Genomic DNA, 20,175 nt, shown 5'->3' with positions numbered 1-20,175 from the left:
TTCACTAATGACTTAGTCAAAAGCGCGGCTGAAAAAAAAAAAAAAAAAAAACTGGAAACGCGTGAAAACATATAACGCAGCCGTGGACACAGATCCAAACTGCACCCAAGTTGACACCAATAGCTAGGGGCGCGTGAGTGGGGCATGATGTAACTTTTTTTTTTTGATGAAGAAGAAAGGGGCATGATGTAACTAACAACCAAACCGCATCAGCATGATATGAATGCATCAATTATGTAGTGTTTTATAAACAATGGTCAACTTTTTTTGCTAACCTAAACAATGGTCAACTTTCTGTCCCTAGCTATTGCCATTTTTATATTTAGTATATTTACCAATGGATATATTTGAACATGGGAATTTGTATACTTTAAGAAATGCATTTAGTCAGATAGAGTAGATGGTGTGGCGGCTTTGCATATCTATGAGAAGCTTTTTATCTTCCTCTTTTCTTCTCTCTCTCTCTTTCTCTCTCTAGCCCTTCTGTAATATCTCTCATTTGCACTTCTATTTTGTTAATGAATCCCGTATAGAGAAAAAATTTGTAGTCATGGTAGGATCATCACCTCTTCTAGTTTTAGGCTTTTGTGTTGCTTGCATCTTTGGCCAACTTTTTGAGTTAGCTCAAGCTCAAAATCGAACCCCATCTGCTACAGATCCTGCTGAAGGTGTGCCTCTCTCTCTCTCTCACTCACACACACACACACCCACAGAGTTTATTACATATTAATGTTCTTGGCTGATCAGAGTTTTTTTTGTCTTCTGCATTTGTTACATATGAACAGCAATACGAAACTTTTTTTTTTTGTATTTTGGGTTATAATCCAATAAATAAACAATGAATGCCAAAAACTGTGTGTGTTTATAATTGTTGAAGTACAAAACTTGAAGTAATATATAAAAGGCTAGCTTTTAGAATTTGATTGGGCTATAGCTTGCAAATCTAGCTATGGATGAAGTTAATAAGAGCCCCAAACCAACAAATCATGTTGATAAGTGCAAGGTAGATATTGTACTTTTGATATTATCATCATTTCAATAGCTAGCTTAGCTTTACAATTGTGCTGGCAACTTGTGGTGTCAGCCATTACATTATTGGGGTGGTGGTAAATACTATATAGTAGTATTAGTGGGGCTTGGGTACATCATAAATTAATAATTACATATTTAACTAAATAATCAGACAGCTATGAGCAATGCTCTCTCTCTCTCTCTCTCTCTCTCTCTCTATATATATATATATATATATATTGAAATTTCAAAGGCCACCAACTTAGTAAATTAAAAAGAAAAAAAAAAAGTTATGAAAGATTTTTTTTTGGTCATATAGTGAAATCTATGTCACATGGATTTTACTCACTGTTTCATTAAAAAAATAAAAATTCATTCACTGATTGATATATATATATATATATATATATTTTATACCCTTTAAAAGTGGGTTAATTGTAATTTTAATTCTTTAAAAAAAAAATATTGGTAGATTTATTAGTTTTAGACAATTCGGATATTTGTTAATTGAGTGGGATTTATTTTACGGTCTAATCTATGATGGGTTTCAATGATTAGAAAGTTCTTTTTTACAAACACAACATTTTTCTCTGTTTAGGATGGGCTCAAAATAAAAATAAACTATTTATTTTTTTAGTATAATAATTTTATAAAATTTCGCTCTTTTTTTCTAAATAAAATTGTTCTTTTAAACAGTCGCAATTTTGGAGGGTGTATATCAGATTGATCACAATGATGTTTAATTGTGAATATGATTGCAGTGACAGCATTGAATACAATATTTCAAAAATGGGGGATCTCAGCATCATCAAATCAATGGAATATAAGTGGGGAACCATGCAGTGGAGCAGCCATCGACTCCACAAGTTTTGATGACCAAAACCACAACCCCTTTATCAAATGTGACTGTTCGTACAATAGTAACTCTACTTGTCACATTACCCAATTGTACGTTTCTTTCTTTTATATATATATCCTCATTTTTTGTTTCCCATGCCATTTTTGCATAGAATTACAATTTCTACACATTCAATAAAAAAATAGTTTAATGTAAATTGCATTTTTTTTATTATAATTTTTTATTGAACTAAAACGAAAAGCAAGGGGATCACCTCTGTTATATCTGACTGGTTGTTGAAAAGGTTTAAGTTTATTTTCGATATTGGTTAAAGAATTAGTATCAAAACTGTTGGATATATTATATTAACTGGTTGATGAAGAGGATATTATATATTAACTGGTTGCCTAGTAGCAAAACTTATTTTTATATGTTATCATATACTAAAATTTTATGTACCTTTATAGAATGGCAGAGGAAAGTAGTAATAACCTTTAAAAAAAAAAAAAGAATTTGACAGATGACGTGAGTTGCCAATGTGCATTACAAAAATCCCTATTCATATCCGTTGTTTTATAATGCTTGTCCTTAACTTTTCGTTATTGGACTGGGTGTTTATTTATTTATTTAAGGGTGTTTAGAGCTCCTCAAGCTCTGGATTATTCTCCCGTGTGTAGTACCCCCATCTGACATACACCAACTAATCATCAAAATTTTGTTAGTTTTTTGGGTATAGAGGTGGATATTTCTGAAGTGAACTTAACTTAGGTAATAGTTCATGGCTGATAATAGTTCTTTTTGTTGGTAGGTAACATAGGTCTCAACTCGTCTTCCATCTTGGTATTTTTATAGAGGAAATGAAGAGGTATTATTCAGATGAGAGCTTATTAATAAACCTACTCTATATTGCATTGAGAAATAGATAAGGGAAAGCAGAGTCATTTATTGAGATATATACTACCCCATGTCATTTTTCTATGCCAATTTCTACCATTCATTTTAGGATAAAAATATGCTCAAAATCCCATATAGTTTCCCCTAAAAACATAACACATTGAGGTTTTGAGTGTAACACTTAAACCCCTTGCGGTATTGTTTTACCAGTAAATTGTTAATTATGTAACATTTTACCTTCTTGAGGTTTTTGAGTTTAATACAAAATCCCCCTATGGTATTTCTTTATGTGAAAATATAGTTCTAAATATTGACAAGTGTCATCACATGAGCAATACATCTTTTATTTTAATGGATGTCTATGGTTTTCACATAACATGATACTCATGGAATTGAATGTTACATTCAAAACTCGGGGGAAGGGGTGGTGGTTGTGTGTTTCCCTCTAAATATATATGTGTGTGTGTGTGTGACAGCAGTCAAACAAATGAGAATTTTTTTGGCTACCCAAGTAACCCTTTTTTAATTAGAAGAGCTAATCTGTCATGGGTGTGCCCTCATGGTGCTTCCCATGTGCTGTTCTTTTATTTTAATGTGTGTGTGTGTGTTACAGCAGTCAAACAAATGAGAATTTTTTGCCACCCAAGTCAGCCTTTTTCTAATTAGAAGATCTAATCTGTCGTGGGTGTGCCCTCATGGTGATCCCCATGTTCTGTTCCTTTATTTTAAAGGTTTTTGAGCATGTAGTGTCATACAAACATCATACCATCAAATTTAAGCATAAAAGATAAATTATTTTGCTGCTTAAAATTTGAGGAAATGTATCTTCATGCACCAATTTAAGTTGGTGGCATCTGTTGGTCAAACCAATACCTATGATGGATGTGTGAGCTTTAAAATTATTGAGTTTTGCATGAAATTGGCCATAGAATCCTAAGGAGTAAGGCGAGGTCATGGAGACATCATAAGGAGGCCTTGTCATAATATCCTCTTAAATAAAAACTCATGTATGAATCATCTATATGATGACCAAAAATGAAAAGATAAAATGTGTCAACTTTATAAATTCACATGGTAATATAAAATGGGAACTTTACTTGAACTCAATCTTCCAGTGTAGAAATGGAGAAAGGAATTGAAATTTTTTTTTTTTGAAGAGATAAGTTCTTTGAGTGTGCGCGCGCACACACTTGTGTTTTATAACTTAAAAGTTCATGTGGTTTCTTGGATTTATATATTGATGGTTAATTTTATCTTCTCCTATGCTCATTTTCTTCTTGTACCACATTTCACTAGTACAAATTTGGTTTTGTACAATGAACCATGAGTTTTATACTATTGGAGTATACAAGCACAATTTGAGATGCATTTAGCGCAAACAAAAGAATAAAATCTAAATCCTTGCAAAGGATAATCAGATGGGACCTCAATATGTATTATTTTTGCAAAGTGCAGGTTAAGGGGATTTGAGTTTGACCCTCGGATCTAAACCCTTAAGAAGGGAGCAGAATGCCACTAGGGTATATGGCCATTAATTGGAAACTCACACCATTATATGTAAACATTGTGCTTGTAGAGAGCTTTTATGATATTAATTACTAATATTCTTGAGTAGTCATTCAATTTGCCACCTTTACTAAGCTTATAGTTTTAGCGATCCATGAATTAAATTCATATACAATATGATAATCCCCCCTTTTTTCATTTAAAAAAAAAAAAAAAAATTCATTGAAAGTTCTGCAAAATTAGGTAAGTTGCAGAAACTACACTTCAAAATATCTTGGGCATCTTCAGTATATGAATCTTTTTTTTCATGGTTGATGTTTCTTTTTTCCCTTTTACAGGAAGGCTTATGCCCTGAATGTAGTTGGCGTAATTCCAGATGAACTATGGACTTTGACTTTCCTCTTCAATCTGTACAATATCTTCTTGATATATTTGTTTACTTGTGTAACGACTCAAGGAAAAGCGCTAGCCACATCTGCGCTATACCTCAAAAGGACTAGTCACAATTGAGACTCCTTGTAGTTGTTAATAAAGCCCAGTTCAACCCAGTAAATATCCGATGTGGGACTCATCATACATCCACACACATCACATAATCAATCAAATTGGGGTATCACAACTTGTGTTTTGTATGAATATGGATTACCTTCTTTTTCATGTAAGCTAGGATTGAACATAGACCTTGAAAGTGTACTGCATCATGTAAACCAATTGAATTTTGTAGCAGATATGGTGTACTAGTTTTCAAGGATGGTTCATTTTCATTATATTTTGTTAAATGTGCTATGTTTCCAATATTTCTTACAGGAATTTGGGCCAAAATTACTTGACTGGTAACTTGTCTGCATCCATCGGCAAACTATATCACATGCAATACCTGTAAGCCTGTCTCAATTTTGGTTTGAAACGCAAAGGATATTGTACGTCTAATGTCAGCTAACCTTTCTATTTCCTTTGATGTTTAATAAATTAGGAGTTTTGCCATCAATGCATTATCAGGGACACTTCCAAAGGAACTTGGAAATCTTACAGATTTACTATCATTGTAAGTTACCATCATTCAAAATTTGTAAGTCATCTATGTGGCATCTTGGTGGTGTTGTTTCAACCATTCTTTTATTGTAATTTATTTGAAGAAAGGTTTTTTGATAAGGTCTATCTCAAATGGAATTTCCTCCTCCCTCAATAATAGGATGCATGTGTGACTTCCCATTAAAAATAATGAAGAATCACAAAAATATGAATTTAGTAGTCACCATGATGCAATTATACACCTACTTTGATGCTTTCTGCATTTCATGTCTTTTTTTTTTTTTTTTTTTTTTTTTTGGGCTGGAATTCTATATCTCACGCACTTGATCTTGATGATCTGCACCCTAAGACAATCAAGTCCTTGTTTATAAATTATAATTCATATATTGTTATACTTGTTAATTTTGTAGGTCTTTTTCGACAAATAACTTCACTGGTTCTCTCCCATTTGAGCTTGGCAATTTAGTGAAATTACAATAGCTGTAAGTTCTAGTACCATAAAGCTTTCCATTTTCAGTGAACGTTCTGAAAATCAATTTGATTTTATTTTATAGCTAGGGGAGGCAGACTTTGGAAATGGTTCTAGTAAAGCTTCTAGTAATATCCTATTTGTTGCTCGAGATTATAGGAACTTTGTGACAACAAATCTCATATGCCATATTGCAAGGTTTTGCAAATGCAAGATTATCTATTTTATCCCAGGACAGAAAACAATGTAATCATATTTTTTTAATATATATTTTACATGATAAAGTCAAGTACTATTAGTTGCCAAAAATGATATGGTGAAAATGATATATTTTGTAGATACTTACCATGAGAAATTTTGAAAATTGTTATATTAATTGCCACAAATGGCTTGAGACCTTTCCTTTGGTTGTTAAATTCATTAACTGTTACTACTAAATTTTAATTTGAGTTGAGGATAGGATATTAAAATAATTTTATTCATGAAAATTCTTTACCTTGATAGCTACTTTGATGGTTCTGGAATAAGTGGTGCGATTCCTTCGACATTTGCTAATTTAAAAAGCCTTGCGATAGTGTAAGAACTAGCTTACTACTTTTCTCACCTGCAAACTTTCTAAAATTTACATAATGATGAGTATTAAAACAAAAAATTGTGATTAGATTGTGTGAAAAGAGATTTCTTATGGTCTCAGGTGGGCTTCAGACACTGAACTAACAGGTAGGATACCTGACTTCATTGGGAATTGGTCAAAGCTTACTACCTTGTAAGACAATTGTTAGCCTTATCCTATTTGCTTCTCTCTAAATCATACTTGATAAGGCTCAATTTTTATTACAAAGTCAAAGTTATTATTGATAAAATTTTAGTGTGTACTTGTACATTCTACAGAAGAGATGCATTTGTGCACAATTTATGATTAACTACTCCAAAATGATTTTGGTAGGAAGCTTGAAGGAAACTCTTTAGAAGGTCCAATACCCTCAGTGTTTTCCAATTTGATTTCTCTAACAGAGTTGTGAGTGTCAACATCTCTTAGTTACTTTTATTTGTATTTTGCAGATCTTGTAAAGTTAACAGTCTCATGTGTGATATTATTGTAGGAGAATAAGTGATTTGTCTAATGGGAGCTCTTCACTGGCTTTTATAAGGAATATGAAATCTCTAAGTACCTTGTAAGAAAATGCCCAAGCGTCTATGTTTCAGATTCCTAATTATGAATATCCATATTTTCTTTCTTCTTTGTTGCTTTTCCAATATATAATATAACAGTTTAGTTGCATCTGTTGCAAAATGCTGAGGAATAATAACATTTCTGATTCAATTCCATCAAATATAGGAAAATACTTAAAGTTGTCACAGCTGTAAGAAATTCCCATTGGTGGGTGACTATCTAGAATTTTAGATACACACAATGTTGGAATTTAGGTTGAATTTGATTGTTGTTCAAAGCAATAGAACTAGGAACATTTATGCAATTTATTAGGTTGGGCAACCCCAACCTGAAGAAAGAAATTTATGTGGGTTCCTATATTAAAATTTATGTGGTAAATACTGATCAAATTAAGTGATATTGTTATCAGGTTTCTCTTGGCTTGCAAAATGAACTCACCCTGTTTGTAATTGGATTAGGGGAAATTCATTGTATTTCAAGTTCTTCCTATTTCTTTTCCACTCTTATCTTTTCTCTATCCTTTTCTTTTTCCTTCTTTCTTGTTGGGATAGTGTGTAAGGGTTATAATTGTTAATTACTTGTCGATAACTAGTTTTATGAATCACAACCATGTGATTATAGTTTTGTTATCAATACATAATAATAATATTGTTTAACTTTTTTAGGGATTTGAGCTTCAACAATATAACAGGACAGATTCCAAATGCACTTTTCAATTTGAGTTCGCTCTCTTTCTTGTAATATACCTCATTTTCTTAATTTCATATTATACATCCCAATATTATTCTTAATTTCTTAATTTCTTGCCTTCATTATCAGGTTTCTTGGAAGTAATAAGTTAAACGACACTATGCCTGCACAAAAAAGTGGGTCTCTTCTCAACATGTAAGTACATAAAGACATTATTTGCATTTAACTACATTATGATACATTTAAAATGGAGGTGTCTAACAATTAGCTTTTTGATTGAAATCCCTATTTGTATAAGGATTTTTTGAATTTCCAATGCATATGTACAAGGAGTTATATTCAGTCTGATGTCAAGAGGGTAGTATGAATTTGATCTCATATTAGTGCTAAGCTATTTACGATGGTATTTTAGTAGAAAAACATTGAGTACCACATCCCAAAATCTTGTATGAGCTAAGCGAACATTTATATGTAGTGAGCTATAACAATCTTATGGAGCAGATGCTTTTACATTGGGAGGTTATAACACACTCAGGTTAATCAAAGATTTGATCTCCGCGTAATAATTTAGCGATTACTCTAAAATGATGGAAGTGTTTCCTTTCTTTTTTTCTTTGGGGTGGGGGGGGGGGGGGTGTGTGGGTGGGTGGGGAGGGTATTTTCTTTATATCTATAAGCAAGCAATTACAGAAAATAATAAATGCTGTATCACCAATGGATTAATTGTACTGGCCTAATCTTATAGCCTCATAAAAGAGTATACATGGATTTCCATGTGTAGCTAATAGCATAAACAAGCATGGCATTATTAGCAAACATAGAAAAATAGAGGTTCTAAATTTTGAATAATGTGGCTTCAAAATTTTGTTTCAGAGCATCAGTGTCAATTGTCTAATGCGTAATTTGGTACTGAACATGGGATTGTTTACCAGTTGAATGGATCATGTATCTAACATCCTTCTTATGTTATGATTGCAGTGATTTGTCTTACAATAATTTACAGGGAAGCTTTCCTTCTTGGGTTAGCAAACAAAATTTACAATTGTATGTTACTATTGTATTTGAAAATATCTTATATTATATTTATGTTTATGATATTCTATAACTTGCTACTCTTGAATAAAAACTGACATTCAGATCTTATGCTGTATAATATGCAGTAATTTAGTTGCCAACAATTTCACAATAGAAGGTTCAAACAGTAGGTAAATTTCTCGATGCAATATTTTCTTATTTTAATGCTTGAGTGTTACTATAATGAAACCAGTTTCTAATCAAGTTTAAAATGTTATTTTCTTGTCAATTATGGTGATGAAGCTGTTAGAAGTTGATAGCATGTATATTACTTAGACATGTTCATTAAAAGGAGTGAATCAATAGGGTCTGATGCAGGACAAAAGCTTTGATATCAAACTAATTTGAGATTTGTTGAGTTTTGGGATTGGTAGGGCTAGTTTTTGTTGTGGAGAAGGCTGGGAAATATTTGGAAGTGAAAAAGAAAATTGTTGGAAGTTGAAGAGAAAAAGGAAGAAGTAGAAAATATTCTCTTAAGCCTCACAAGTGGAGATCCTGAGCATGGGAAATGGGGTTTCCAGCTCCAACAACTCAGGATTCATCAATTACCAAAATATGCAACAAAAGAATAATTAGAATGGGTCAAGCCTGGTTATATCATTTTATTTACATGGTCAAATGACACCTAATCTATATGTTCTGCTGGTACAAAACATTGATAAAAATGAAGAGTAATTAGCTGATTTGATACCTAGGGGAGTAATGGGGACTATCAAAGCCCATTTAATCAGACTATCAAAGCCCATTTGATTAAATTGCCCCTCCCCCCACCCCAAAAGAAAAACACCGCTTTTGCATAAATATTATATGTTTCTCTTCATGATCAATTTCATATATATATATATATATATATATATTTATTTATTTATTTATTTATTTACTTTTTTTGATTGCAAGTAATGCCTTACATTGGAAAACCACAAGTCGTAAATCATTTAAAGAAACCTCTTTCATCATGGGGCAATCACGGTTTAGTATTATTAAGAGAATGCTTATGAGCATATTGCTAAGAGATCATTTCTAATTACATGAGTGGAAACCTAATCCTAATAAGAATATTTGCATCAATCAGATATATCTGCTTTAATAACTAATGTTTTATGTCATTAAGCTACATATTCCTTGCCTAAGTGCATTTCTGTTCTGCTTTAGTGTTTGCCTTCAGGATTGACCTGTCTTCAACGGGGTTTTCCTTGCAATCAAGGCATTGGAAGATGTAAGTACAATTTAAAAAATCACACTTGATTGTAAGATTGGAAAGTAATAGTAGGTATTGAGGCCAAATTACAAGAAGATTATACTCTAGGATTGGTGCTTCTAAGCAGAATACGAACTGATGAAACTTCAAATGCTTACAAAATATTGATATGGACACCGTAAAATCAAGATGCATTCCAAATTTTTAGTACACATGAATATTAGATCTATCTTTTTAAGGGCTAAATTGGCAATGCATCACAGCTACATTCCAATGTTAATTCAATATACAGTAATTTTAATTACCTTTTTTGAGCTTACACATCAAGGATTGTTTTTTTTTTTTTTTAATATATTGTTTACAGATTTTGAGTTTGCAATTAAGTGTGGTGGACCTTAGATTATCTCTTCTAATGGGATTGTTATGAGAGAGATAATGAGACACTTGGTCCAGCCACATATTATGTGGTTGACACAGAAAGGTGGGCAGTTAGTAATGTTGGATATTTTAGTGGGTCCAATAATGCTCAGTATACAAGTTCTTCGTTATCACAATTCACAAATACTTTAGACTCAGAGCTGTTCCAAACAGCTCGACTCTCTGCTTCATCATTACGATACTATGGCCTAGGGCTTGAGAATGGAAACTACACTGTGAGCCTCCAGTTTGCAGAAATAGCTTTTGTAAACTCTAACACATGGCAAAGTCTTGGGAGGCGTGTCTTCGATATTTATATCCAGGTCTGCATCATATTTTTGAATTGTTTTAGAACTTTAGCGTTTTCTTTTAAAATGAAGTTTGCATTTCCTAAAAAGTTTATTCACTCTAGTATATAAGTGTAAGTTTCTTTGCTAACCGTTAATTGTGTAGTTTAATAATTTCGCACCATGATCATGACTAGGGATTATGAGGCCAATCTAAGTGTATATTTCTTTACATAAAAAGAGTATAAGATACAAATATATTGACCGTCTTATTCATCAATATAGATTTTTGTTGAATATGATGCATATTTACAATTGAAATTATCTTATCAATTCTAAATTTGCCACTAGCAGTTCTCTATTTTGGCCCCTCCACATGTTTTCTTTAACTATCTATTTTGATCTTATTTTTCTCAGAATTTTTGTCAAGTACGGTACAACCATTACCTCCGTGATTTCTTCACTTTTTTTGCAATTTATTTCCAAAACTCAAAATAGTTTTGATATTCAAAATATGTCTATAATCATGATAAGGATTTTGAATTAAACCTTTGATGTATTCCCTCTCCAATTTTCCTATAAAATGACCTCTTTCCTCTTATCCTCATTTTTTTTTTTTTTTTTTTTTAATTTTTGAATTTGTTTACTCCAGGGGAATCTTGTTTTAAAGGATTTTGACATACAAAGGAAGCTGGTGGTGCCTCTTTTGTAGCTGTTCAGAAGGAATATGATAATGTTCAGGTATCACAAAACTACCTTGAAATCCATCTCTTTTGGGCTGGAAAGGGGACTTGCTGTGTACCTGCTCAAGGTACTTATGGGCCTTCTAGTTCAGCCATCAGTGCTACACCAGGTAAAAAAGTGCAGAAACTATAGATGCCATTTAGAAAGATTAGGTATCAGTTTCCTCACAATTTAGTAACATATTATTGACTATCTTACTTTGTTATAGAATTTACACCCACTGTTAGTAACAGTCCTCCAAGCAGCAACAAGAATAGGACTGGTCTGATTGTGGGCCTCGTTGTTGGTGTTGGGGTTGTGAGCTTTCTGGCTGTTTTCATTGTTTTCTATATTGTTCGAAGAAGAAAACTGCCAACCCATGATGGTGAAGGTAAGCCAAAAATCATGTTGCACATGCATGATGATAGTTGTCAAGCTTTATTCAGTTTTCTCTACATGTTAGAAACTCTTTCCTTATGTGATGCTATGGTACTCGCTATTAGTGAGGTGGCCTCTGCATACTCCATAATAGGTTGAGTATAAAATGCAGTGTATCATTTCTTGTATACATAAGCATTTTTACTGAAACCTCTTTCTATACATGTCCTGGAATAATATGCATGCACACACAAACAGACATATGACCAAAAAGGAGTAGGGAGAAACATAATTTATATGGCCAATGAAGCTCCAGGCAATAGACAAAGGCTATCGACAAATTCCCATTTATTTAGCTTGCTACCCAATCTCCTGCTTCAGTCCAACAACATTCTGGACTAAAACACATTGATCATTGATGCTTAAGAAAAGGATAGTTCCTCATTTAGTTTGCAAAAACGTGGCTGAGTTTTCTGCTTTAAACCTCTCAAGCAAATTGATTACTTGTTATTGGATTCAGTGTTACAACCTGTGTTTATGTTGACATTGCAGAGCTCCTTGGAATAGATGCTAAAACATTCACTTTCAGCTATGCTGAACTAAAGACAGCTACAGAAGATTTTAATCCTGATAATAAGCTCGGAGAGGGAGGATTTGGACCAGTTTATAAGGTAATTCCTTATTCTAATCAAGAACTTTAGTGGCTGAAACCGATCCTTTGCCTTAAAGTTGACTGTCTGATATAAGTTTAGAGCTTCTATACATCTATTGATATTTCCAAGAAATAGCTATTGAAAAATCAGAGAGTTAAACATCACCCTTTTTCTTTCCTTTTATATTATCCTTTTATTTTCTTTTTCCATTTTTTGTGAAATTACTTGGTTGTCTTTACCATGATATCTTGTTCCTATGATTGGCGAGAAGCTGCAGTTGCAATTGCTGTAGAATTAAATTGATCCAAAAATAAATGAAGATTCATAATCCCACATCCATATGCCCCTTTCTATTTCTTTTACTAGTTCTAATTCACATTCATCTTCTTTTATTGTTATCTTTCTACTTTGCTTAGAAGTAGAAAGTTTTTTTTTTCACCAATAATCAAGTGAATTTTATTAAGCAACAAGCTGAAACCAGCCACAACAGTTAAGGGCTACAACAGAGCAAATAGCTCCCAACTATAACTAGACAACAATATCTAAACTACGCAACCATGATTGACTACCCAAATACACAGGTCAGGGACAAAATCCCAGAAACTAACAAACCAAATTACAAAATAATGCAAAACTAAAAAACCACATTTCCACTTAGCAAATTAGCAAGGAGAACTTTCAATTAACCAACCCCTTCTATCCCTATTTCCTTAATGCCATTTACTTACCCGAGTCCAAAAGGGTGCACTTTGGTAAGTCCAAAATAACGCCGTATTTCCTTTTTTTATATTATTAGGTGTCAAATTTGTGTCATTAAGCTTTGTGAAACACAGTTGTATAGGCACATGTATTTGGTAAATGATTTTGGAAAAAATAGATGGAGGAGGTGAATTGAAACTTTTTAAAGTTTAGGCTTCAATTGCAATCAACCCAAACTATATAGTTTAAAATGTAATTTGCCCCCAAAAAAAAAAATTTATTGGACACATTCTATGTAGTCTCACTCTAAAAAAACTATGATAAAATCCTGCATTGTTGATTATGGAAAATTAATATCCTCATGGATGGTTTAAAGTTTGAGTAGTTGTTTAAGATTGTTAAAAAAGGACTAGTCAAGAAAAAATCATCTCTGGCTGATGTTTGTTAGATTTGATAATCATGGGAACCAATAGATGGTTAATTACATTTTGTGGAGGGTATAGTAGTTTGAGTAATCACAGTTGGTATGAATAAAGAATTTCCAAAATCTTTTAGTATTAGGAGATTCCGACCAAATAATTGAAGTCCAAACAAGATTATATTTACTTGGAGCATAAAAGTTTTTTATTTTTATTTTTTTTATTCCTTCTTTTCTAGACATTAGTAAGGTTCGTTACCTGATCTATGAAATGGGATCCGTAAGATTACGTTTTTGGTAGTTTATAGCTTGCAAGATGTATTGCTTGTATCATTGGAAGGAAAAACACTCCAGAAAGCAAGTTTTTTATTTTAGAAATCGAAGTTTTGGGCCATATGAAGTCAATCTAGTGTTTTGTAGAAAATTTATATTGGGCAACCTGTCATTCCTGCCTGATACTTTTCCTTGAATGGTATGAGGCATAAAATTGAAAATGATTAAAATGGACATGCAAGTTCATGGTGATGGTGACCATTAAGCAACTACAATTTTTTGAAATTTATCCTTATAAATTTTATGTATAATTGGGTATTGTGTGGTTTTGTTTTACATTGTTTGACTTTACTTAAGACATCAATCAGATAAGAAGTCTAAATTACATCTCTATTAAGCCATCCATCCTAATTATCCAAACTCTTCTTTTCTATTTACTATAATAGATTAAAATTAAACGTAGATGAGTGATATTCTTTAAACAGATTCTTTATTATTTTGTTTGGTATTTTGTATTGAATAGGGAACACTTAATGATGGGAGAGTAATTGCTGTGAAGCAACTGTCTGTAACATCACATCAAGGAAAGAACCAATTCCTAACTGAGATTGCTACTATATCTGCTGTGCAACACCGTAACCTTGAGAAGTTGTATGGGTGTTGCATTGAGGGAGATAAACGACTCCTTGTGTACGAGTATTTAGAGAATAAAAGTCTTGATCAAGCATTATTTGGTATGTGAACGCATCTTTGCTGTTGCTAATTGTGTAAGTATTTATTTATACTATGTAGATTTAATTTATATGCTTGCACGAGACAGGAAAAAGAACCTTGAATCTTGATTGGTCAACACGCTTCGATATATGCTTGGGTGTGTCAAGAGGTTTAGCTTATCTTCATGAGGAGTCACGGCTTCGGATTGTGCAGAGAGATGTGAAGGCTAGTAATATCCTACTTGAATCTGATCTCATCCCCAAAATATCAGACTTTGGCTTGGCCAAGCTTTATGATGATAAAAAGACCCACATAAGCACGCGCGTTGCAGGGACTATGTAAGATACTAGAGGCTTAGCTTGTCACCTTGTCTTTGTGAATTACATAATCCTTTTTATTTATTTATTGATTTAGTTAAATTAGCACTAATTTGTATATGTGATTTTTACTGATGCAGTGGGTATCTTGCACTGGAGTACGCCATGCGTGGGCACCTTACAAAGAAGGCTGATGTGTTTGCCTTTGGTGTTGTGGCTTTAGAGCTTGTTAGTGGCAGGCCAAATTCTAACTCAAGCTTGGAAGAAGAAAAGATATATCTTCTTGAATGGGCATGAACAATATTTTTGTGCACCATGACAGACATCTTTCTTTAATTGGATGGATTTTTTCATTCAAAAAGTTTCAGTAGCATTTATTTTTGTTTGGATATGTGTTTTGGGTTCATGACAGTGACGATCCATCCATAAATATATTTATTTTTTTGGTTCTGCCAAAAGTTGAAGTACCAGCAAAACTTGGATCATAACTTATCAATAAATAAAGAGGAAAGTTAGGACATCTAAAGGAAGCAAAATAATTTTATTTGCTTATTTAGAGTATTTGCAAAATGAGTCTACTTTGCAGCATAATGGGAAATCAAATGAGTCTCCATACCTAAATCTATGCGAGTAAGAGTCTACTTTTTGTGTGACCAAATACTATGTAATGGTCTCGTTCCAAGTTATTTTATGAAATTCATGATAACACACATGTTCTTGATTATTCATAATTTGTGATGTTCTTGATTTTGAAGTTTACACACTCTTATATAGAAATATATTTCAATCTTGACTTGTCAGTGTCACTCATCCATATGTCACAGAACATTCAAAATGAGTATTTAAAATGGAGTGACTGTTAGATTCACAAGATGAACCTGTGGGTGACTTTAGGGAAAACAAGTAGATTTTATATAGATCCCCAATAAACTAAAACATGGTTGTCTTGTTCATTCAAACAATTTGAACACTCACTAACAATACCTTTATACTATATTATGAACACTTGGACAGCTAGACTCATTGAAACAATTGGATTCTCACTTCCACCACTTCTGTACTATATTCTGAACCACTAGAAAGTTATCTCATTGAATATTCTGAACCACTAGAAAGTTATCTCATTGAAACAAATGGATCACTCACTACCACCACTTGTACACAATATTGTAAAGCTACTCTGATAAAATATATATCTTTCTCAGGCTTGGCAGTTGCATGAAAACAACTGTGAATTTGATCTTGTGGACTCTAAATTATCAGAATTCAATGAGAAAGAAGCAAAACGACTAATAGGAGTATCTCTTTTGTGCACTCAAGCATCCCCAACGTTACGACCATCAATGCTGCGTGTGGTGGCAATGCTCTCTGGAGATATTGAAGTGAGCACTGTAACTTCAAGGCCAGGATATTTGACAGATTGGAAATATGATGATATAACCAACGTAATCGGTGAGGGTGCAATTGATACTAGCTATTTCAACTCATCAACAGCCAGTACAAGCATTATGGGTGATGTAGGGAATTCACCAGCAAAAGCTTCTAAACCTATGATTGGTGATGCTATCCAACAGGGTCGATGAGAATTCATCATTATTTTCCTTCAAAATTTTTCTTGTGTAAACTAAAAAGCGTTTTGTACATTCTTCAAATCTTAATCATATGTATTTATATAATCATGGATGTAACTGTTTAGCATGGATTTTGCAATCTTCCTTTTGTGATTTTGACACCTTAATTCCTTACATTTTTTGGTAGAGGTGTAGTTTGTGTCATGTAGTGAGAGAAACACTATCAAATGTAAGGCGCTATTTAAGAAGTTGTACAAATGTTTCATACGGAGATTTACCTTATTTATTTATTTAAAATTTCACTACTTTAGGTTTTTAATTGAAAAAGAATTAACTCTTTCACTTATCTGCTTACAGTTCACCATGGTGAAATACTGTGAGTATGACCAAGGCATTGAACCCTGATATCTAAGCTACGTTGGCCCGTGAGACATAGCTGACTAAGTTTGATAATCACAGAGTCCTTTCAATTGAGACATATAAGGAAAAACAAGATTTAATCTCCAAAGAATCTCATCTATATTCAAGTTGCCCCAAAGAAAAATACTACTTGATTGGCAAGCAATAGAATGGTTGTGTTGTGTATCAACTCTTGGTGTCATTTGTGCCAAGGCAAAGGTTCCTTAAACAAAGATTGCATGACAAGATTGTTGGGTCCTTTTTTTGGATTGCCACTTGCTTGTGCTTGATTGGTTCTCTCTGTGGACTTTGAATTAGTTTGGGGAGTCGAATCCACCACCCTTGTCTGCACAATCGGCAAAGAAGGCTAGTGGAGTGCCTCAATACACTTAACAAGCCTCCAACAGAGGGAAAACATTGCAACAAGTGTTGAAAATGAAATGAATGGAATTGTTAGCATTAGGATGGTGATGATCGTGATCCATGTAATGGAGGAGAAGTAATAAATTTATGTTTAGACTTTTTTTGATAAGCTATGTTTAGACTATTTAGTACCTTTAAGAATTCACAAAAAATATACTAAGCTATCTGCGTAACTAATCATGATATGTATGAAGGTGTAAGGATTTTTGTGTGAATAAGGGTGAGTTTTACTGCAATTTTGATATTCTATATTTCTCTAATTCAGTTTAGGACTCATGCCCTTCATTTCAGGTTATTCCCTATTTTAAATATATTTTTTGGCGCTCTCAAAAGACTTGCTCAATGTAGGGAAGACTTGCTAAACTCACTAGTTTACTCCCACACTTATTTCTCACACTGTAAAAGGGACAAGTTGACTTTGAGGATTTAGGACAATCATCATTTAATGCTTGATTGAATTTGAATCCTTTTATTGGGTGTGAGAAATAAGTGTGGGGTAAACCGGAGTTAGAAATTTTTTCTAGCGGAAAAAATAAACATTAAAAAAAAATTGATGACTAAAAAAGTGGAAGTCCTAATTTCATAATTAGCATATTCTATTTGTAGGTATCTCGCATATAGAAAATGAAACAGTTTGGTCAAAAGTTATGACACCACTTTTGCATGTATTTAAAATATTAAAAAAAAAAAAATTATTCCCCACCTTCTTTCATATTACTAAAATAATTTATAACTAAACCAAACAATTAAAGTGAATTTGTATTTGTATCGATGCTTCAATAAATAAGCACACATAATAATATATCATAAACAACCATAATACATTTTTATTAAATTTAACAATAATAATAACTTAGTTCGATTACTTAAAACACTATCAAAATTAAATAAAAATTAAAATAATATAACAATTGAGAAAAATATAAACCACAAAACACATATGGTATACAAATTAAACACAAAAGTTATCCATGACTGTCAAAACAGTAGATAGTACTATCATTTATCAAAACTATAATATTATAATAGATGCAAGTTGTAAACCATAACAAAACCAATAAAAAGTTGTAGGAGATTCAAAAGGCAAAAGCATAAATTAGATTATTTCTTTTAGAAGAAGAAATTATACTTTACCATCTTAAACTATGCTCAGATCACACTTTATATCTTAAACTTTTTTAATGTACATTTTGCACCCTAAATTATAACCTTACACTTTACAGTTTACCTCCTAATGATAAATTTGGGCCAAAATGGCCAAATGACCATTAAATCCTAACTATTTAGTTAGTAGTTTTGGTTTCCAAACTATATTTTTTACTAGCATCTCGAGTCTAAGGGACTTGATTTAGGGTCCATAAATCGAGTTTTTGGGACTCGATTTTCATGGGTTGTTAATGTTTGATGCGGCATTTTTTCCAAGTGGCGTCTACATGGAAATCGAGTCTCTAAGACTCGATTTCTAACCCAAAAATAATATTATCAATTACCCAAAATGCAACCCAAAATGCAGAAACAGCGGAAAAAAACGCAGAAAGAAAGAAAAAAAAAAGAAAAGAAAGAGAAGAAGAAGAAGAAGAAATGGAGATCAGCTCAAGGCAACCCAGGCCGCGCGCGACAGATCCAGGTCGGCAACCCAGGCCGCGCGCGACCAGGTCGCCGCCCGACTGTTTCTGGGTTTTTTTTTTTTTTCTCTGATGAACACGTTGTTGTGGTTTTCTTTTCCTGCTGTACTTGTGGTTTTTTTTTCTTTTTAAATGTAAATCGAGTCTTAGAAACTCGATTTCCATGTAAATGCCACGTGGAAAAAGTGCCACATCAGATGTGAACAACCCATGAAAATCGAGTCCCAAAAACTCGATTTATAGACCCTAAATCGAGTCTCTTAGACTCGAAATGCTAGTAAAAAACATAGTTTGAAAACCAAAACTACTAACTAAATAGTTAGGATTTAATAGCCATTTGGCCATTTTGGCCATAAATTTGCTGCTATGTTAGATGGAAAGTACAATCACATGCTCCCATGTGACTTTTGCTTAAGTGGCACTATGCCAAAAGACCTAAATACCCCTCTTCCAACTCTAGCAGCAAACACCTCTCTCTCTCTCTCTATTTTTCTTTCTGTTGGGATGGAGCCAGCCACTGAGAGCAGAGGGAAGAGGGAGATCGGTTGGGATGGAGCCATCGTGAAAGTCTTTGAGAGTCATCGTGTTTCTACTTCCTTTCTTCTTCAACATTTTCCTCTCATTTTCTTGGGGACTAACATGCATAAAAAAAGAGAAAGAGATACACCTGCAGTTTAGCCAACAAAAAGAGAGAAAAAGAGACATCTGCATAGTGAGTAAGGTTGGAACCTAAAAGCCTAAATTGGAGTCCGGCTTTTGCTCAGGTGGTGATTGGGAGTGGCAAACTGGTGAGTTGTGGAGGCAAACAGATAATTGTAGGTTAAAAATGGCAGCAGCGGCGTAAGGGATTTTTTTTCCTAAATAGATTTGGGTGTTTTTTTAGTAAGTCTCTTTGGATAAGCCGTTAAAAAAAGTGTATTTTTAGAAATTAGCATTTTTTTAATCGTACGTTTAAAAACACAATTTTTAAAATCACATGCAAGCGTTGGGTAAAACTTACTAAAAAAAAAAAAACCATTTTGTCAATTGACCATTTGTGAAAAATTATTGTTTTTAAGGTAAATTACCAAAAAAGACATAATTCTAATATCAAGGACTCAAGGTACAATCAAAGCATTAATTTTAGACAAATTATAGTGAGTTTTTTATGAGCTGTTTGATAACGTTGTTTGTATTTTTTTGAAAATATATGTGGGTGAAAAAGTATATAGAAATATGTGTAATGTTGTTTAAAAACTAAAAACTGTTGCTTAAAAGGCCATACCAAACGGCCCCTTAAATATGAGAAATACGTCAACAATATTTTCACAACATTACCATAACAAATTATTGAGAGAAAAAGAAAGAAAAATCCTACCTGCAACAATGGCGTTCTGCAACTAGGGTGATTGA

The 20,175-nt window shown here is 32.9% G+C and overlaps 1 pseudogene; it reads left to right on the top strand.

The window, feature by feature from the left end:
- Positions 1-346: 346 nt before the first annotated feature.
- Positions 347-16,603, top strand: LOC115983476 (annotated as a pseudogene).
- The last annotated feature ends 3,572 nt before the right edge of the window (positions 16,604-20,175 follow it).

This window comes from Quercus lobata, chromosome 4, assembly GCF_001633185.2.
Source record: "Quercus lobata isolate SW786 chromosome 4, ValleyOak3.0 Primary Assembly, whole genome shotgun sequence".
Lineage (NCBI taxonomy): Eukaryota > Viridiplantae > Streptophyta > Magnoliopsida > Fagales > Fagaceae > Quercus > Quercus lobata.
The sequence above is the reverse complement of the archived record's forward strand: the minus strand, read 5'-3'. Positions and strand labels throughout refer to the sequence as shown.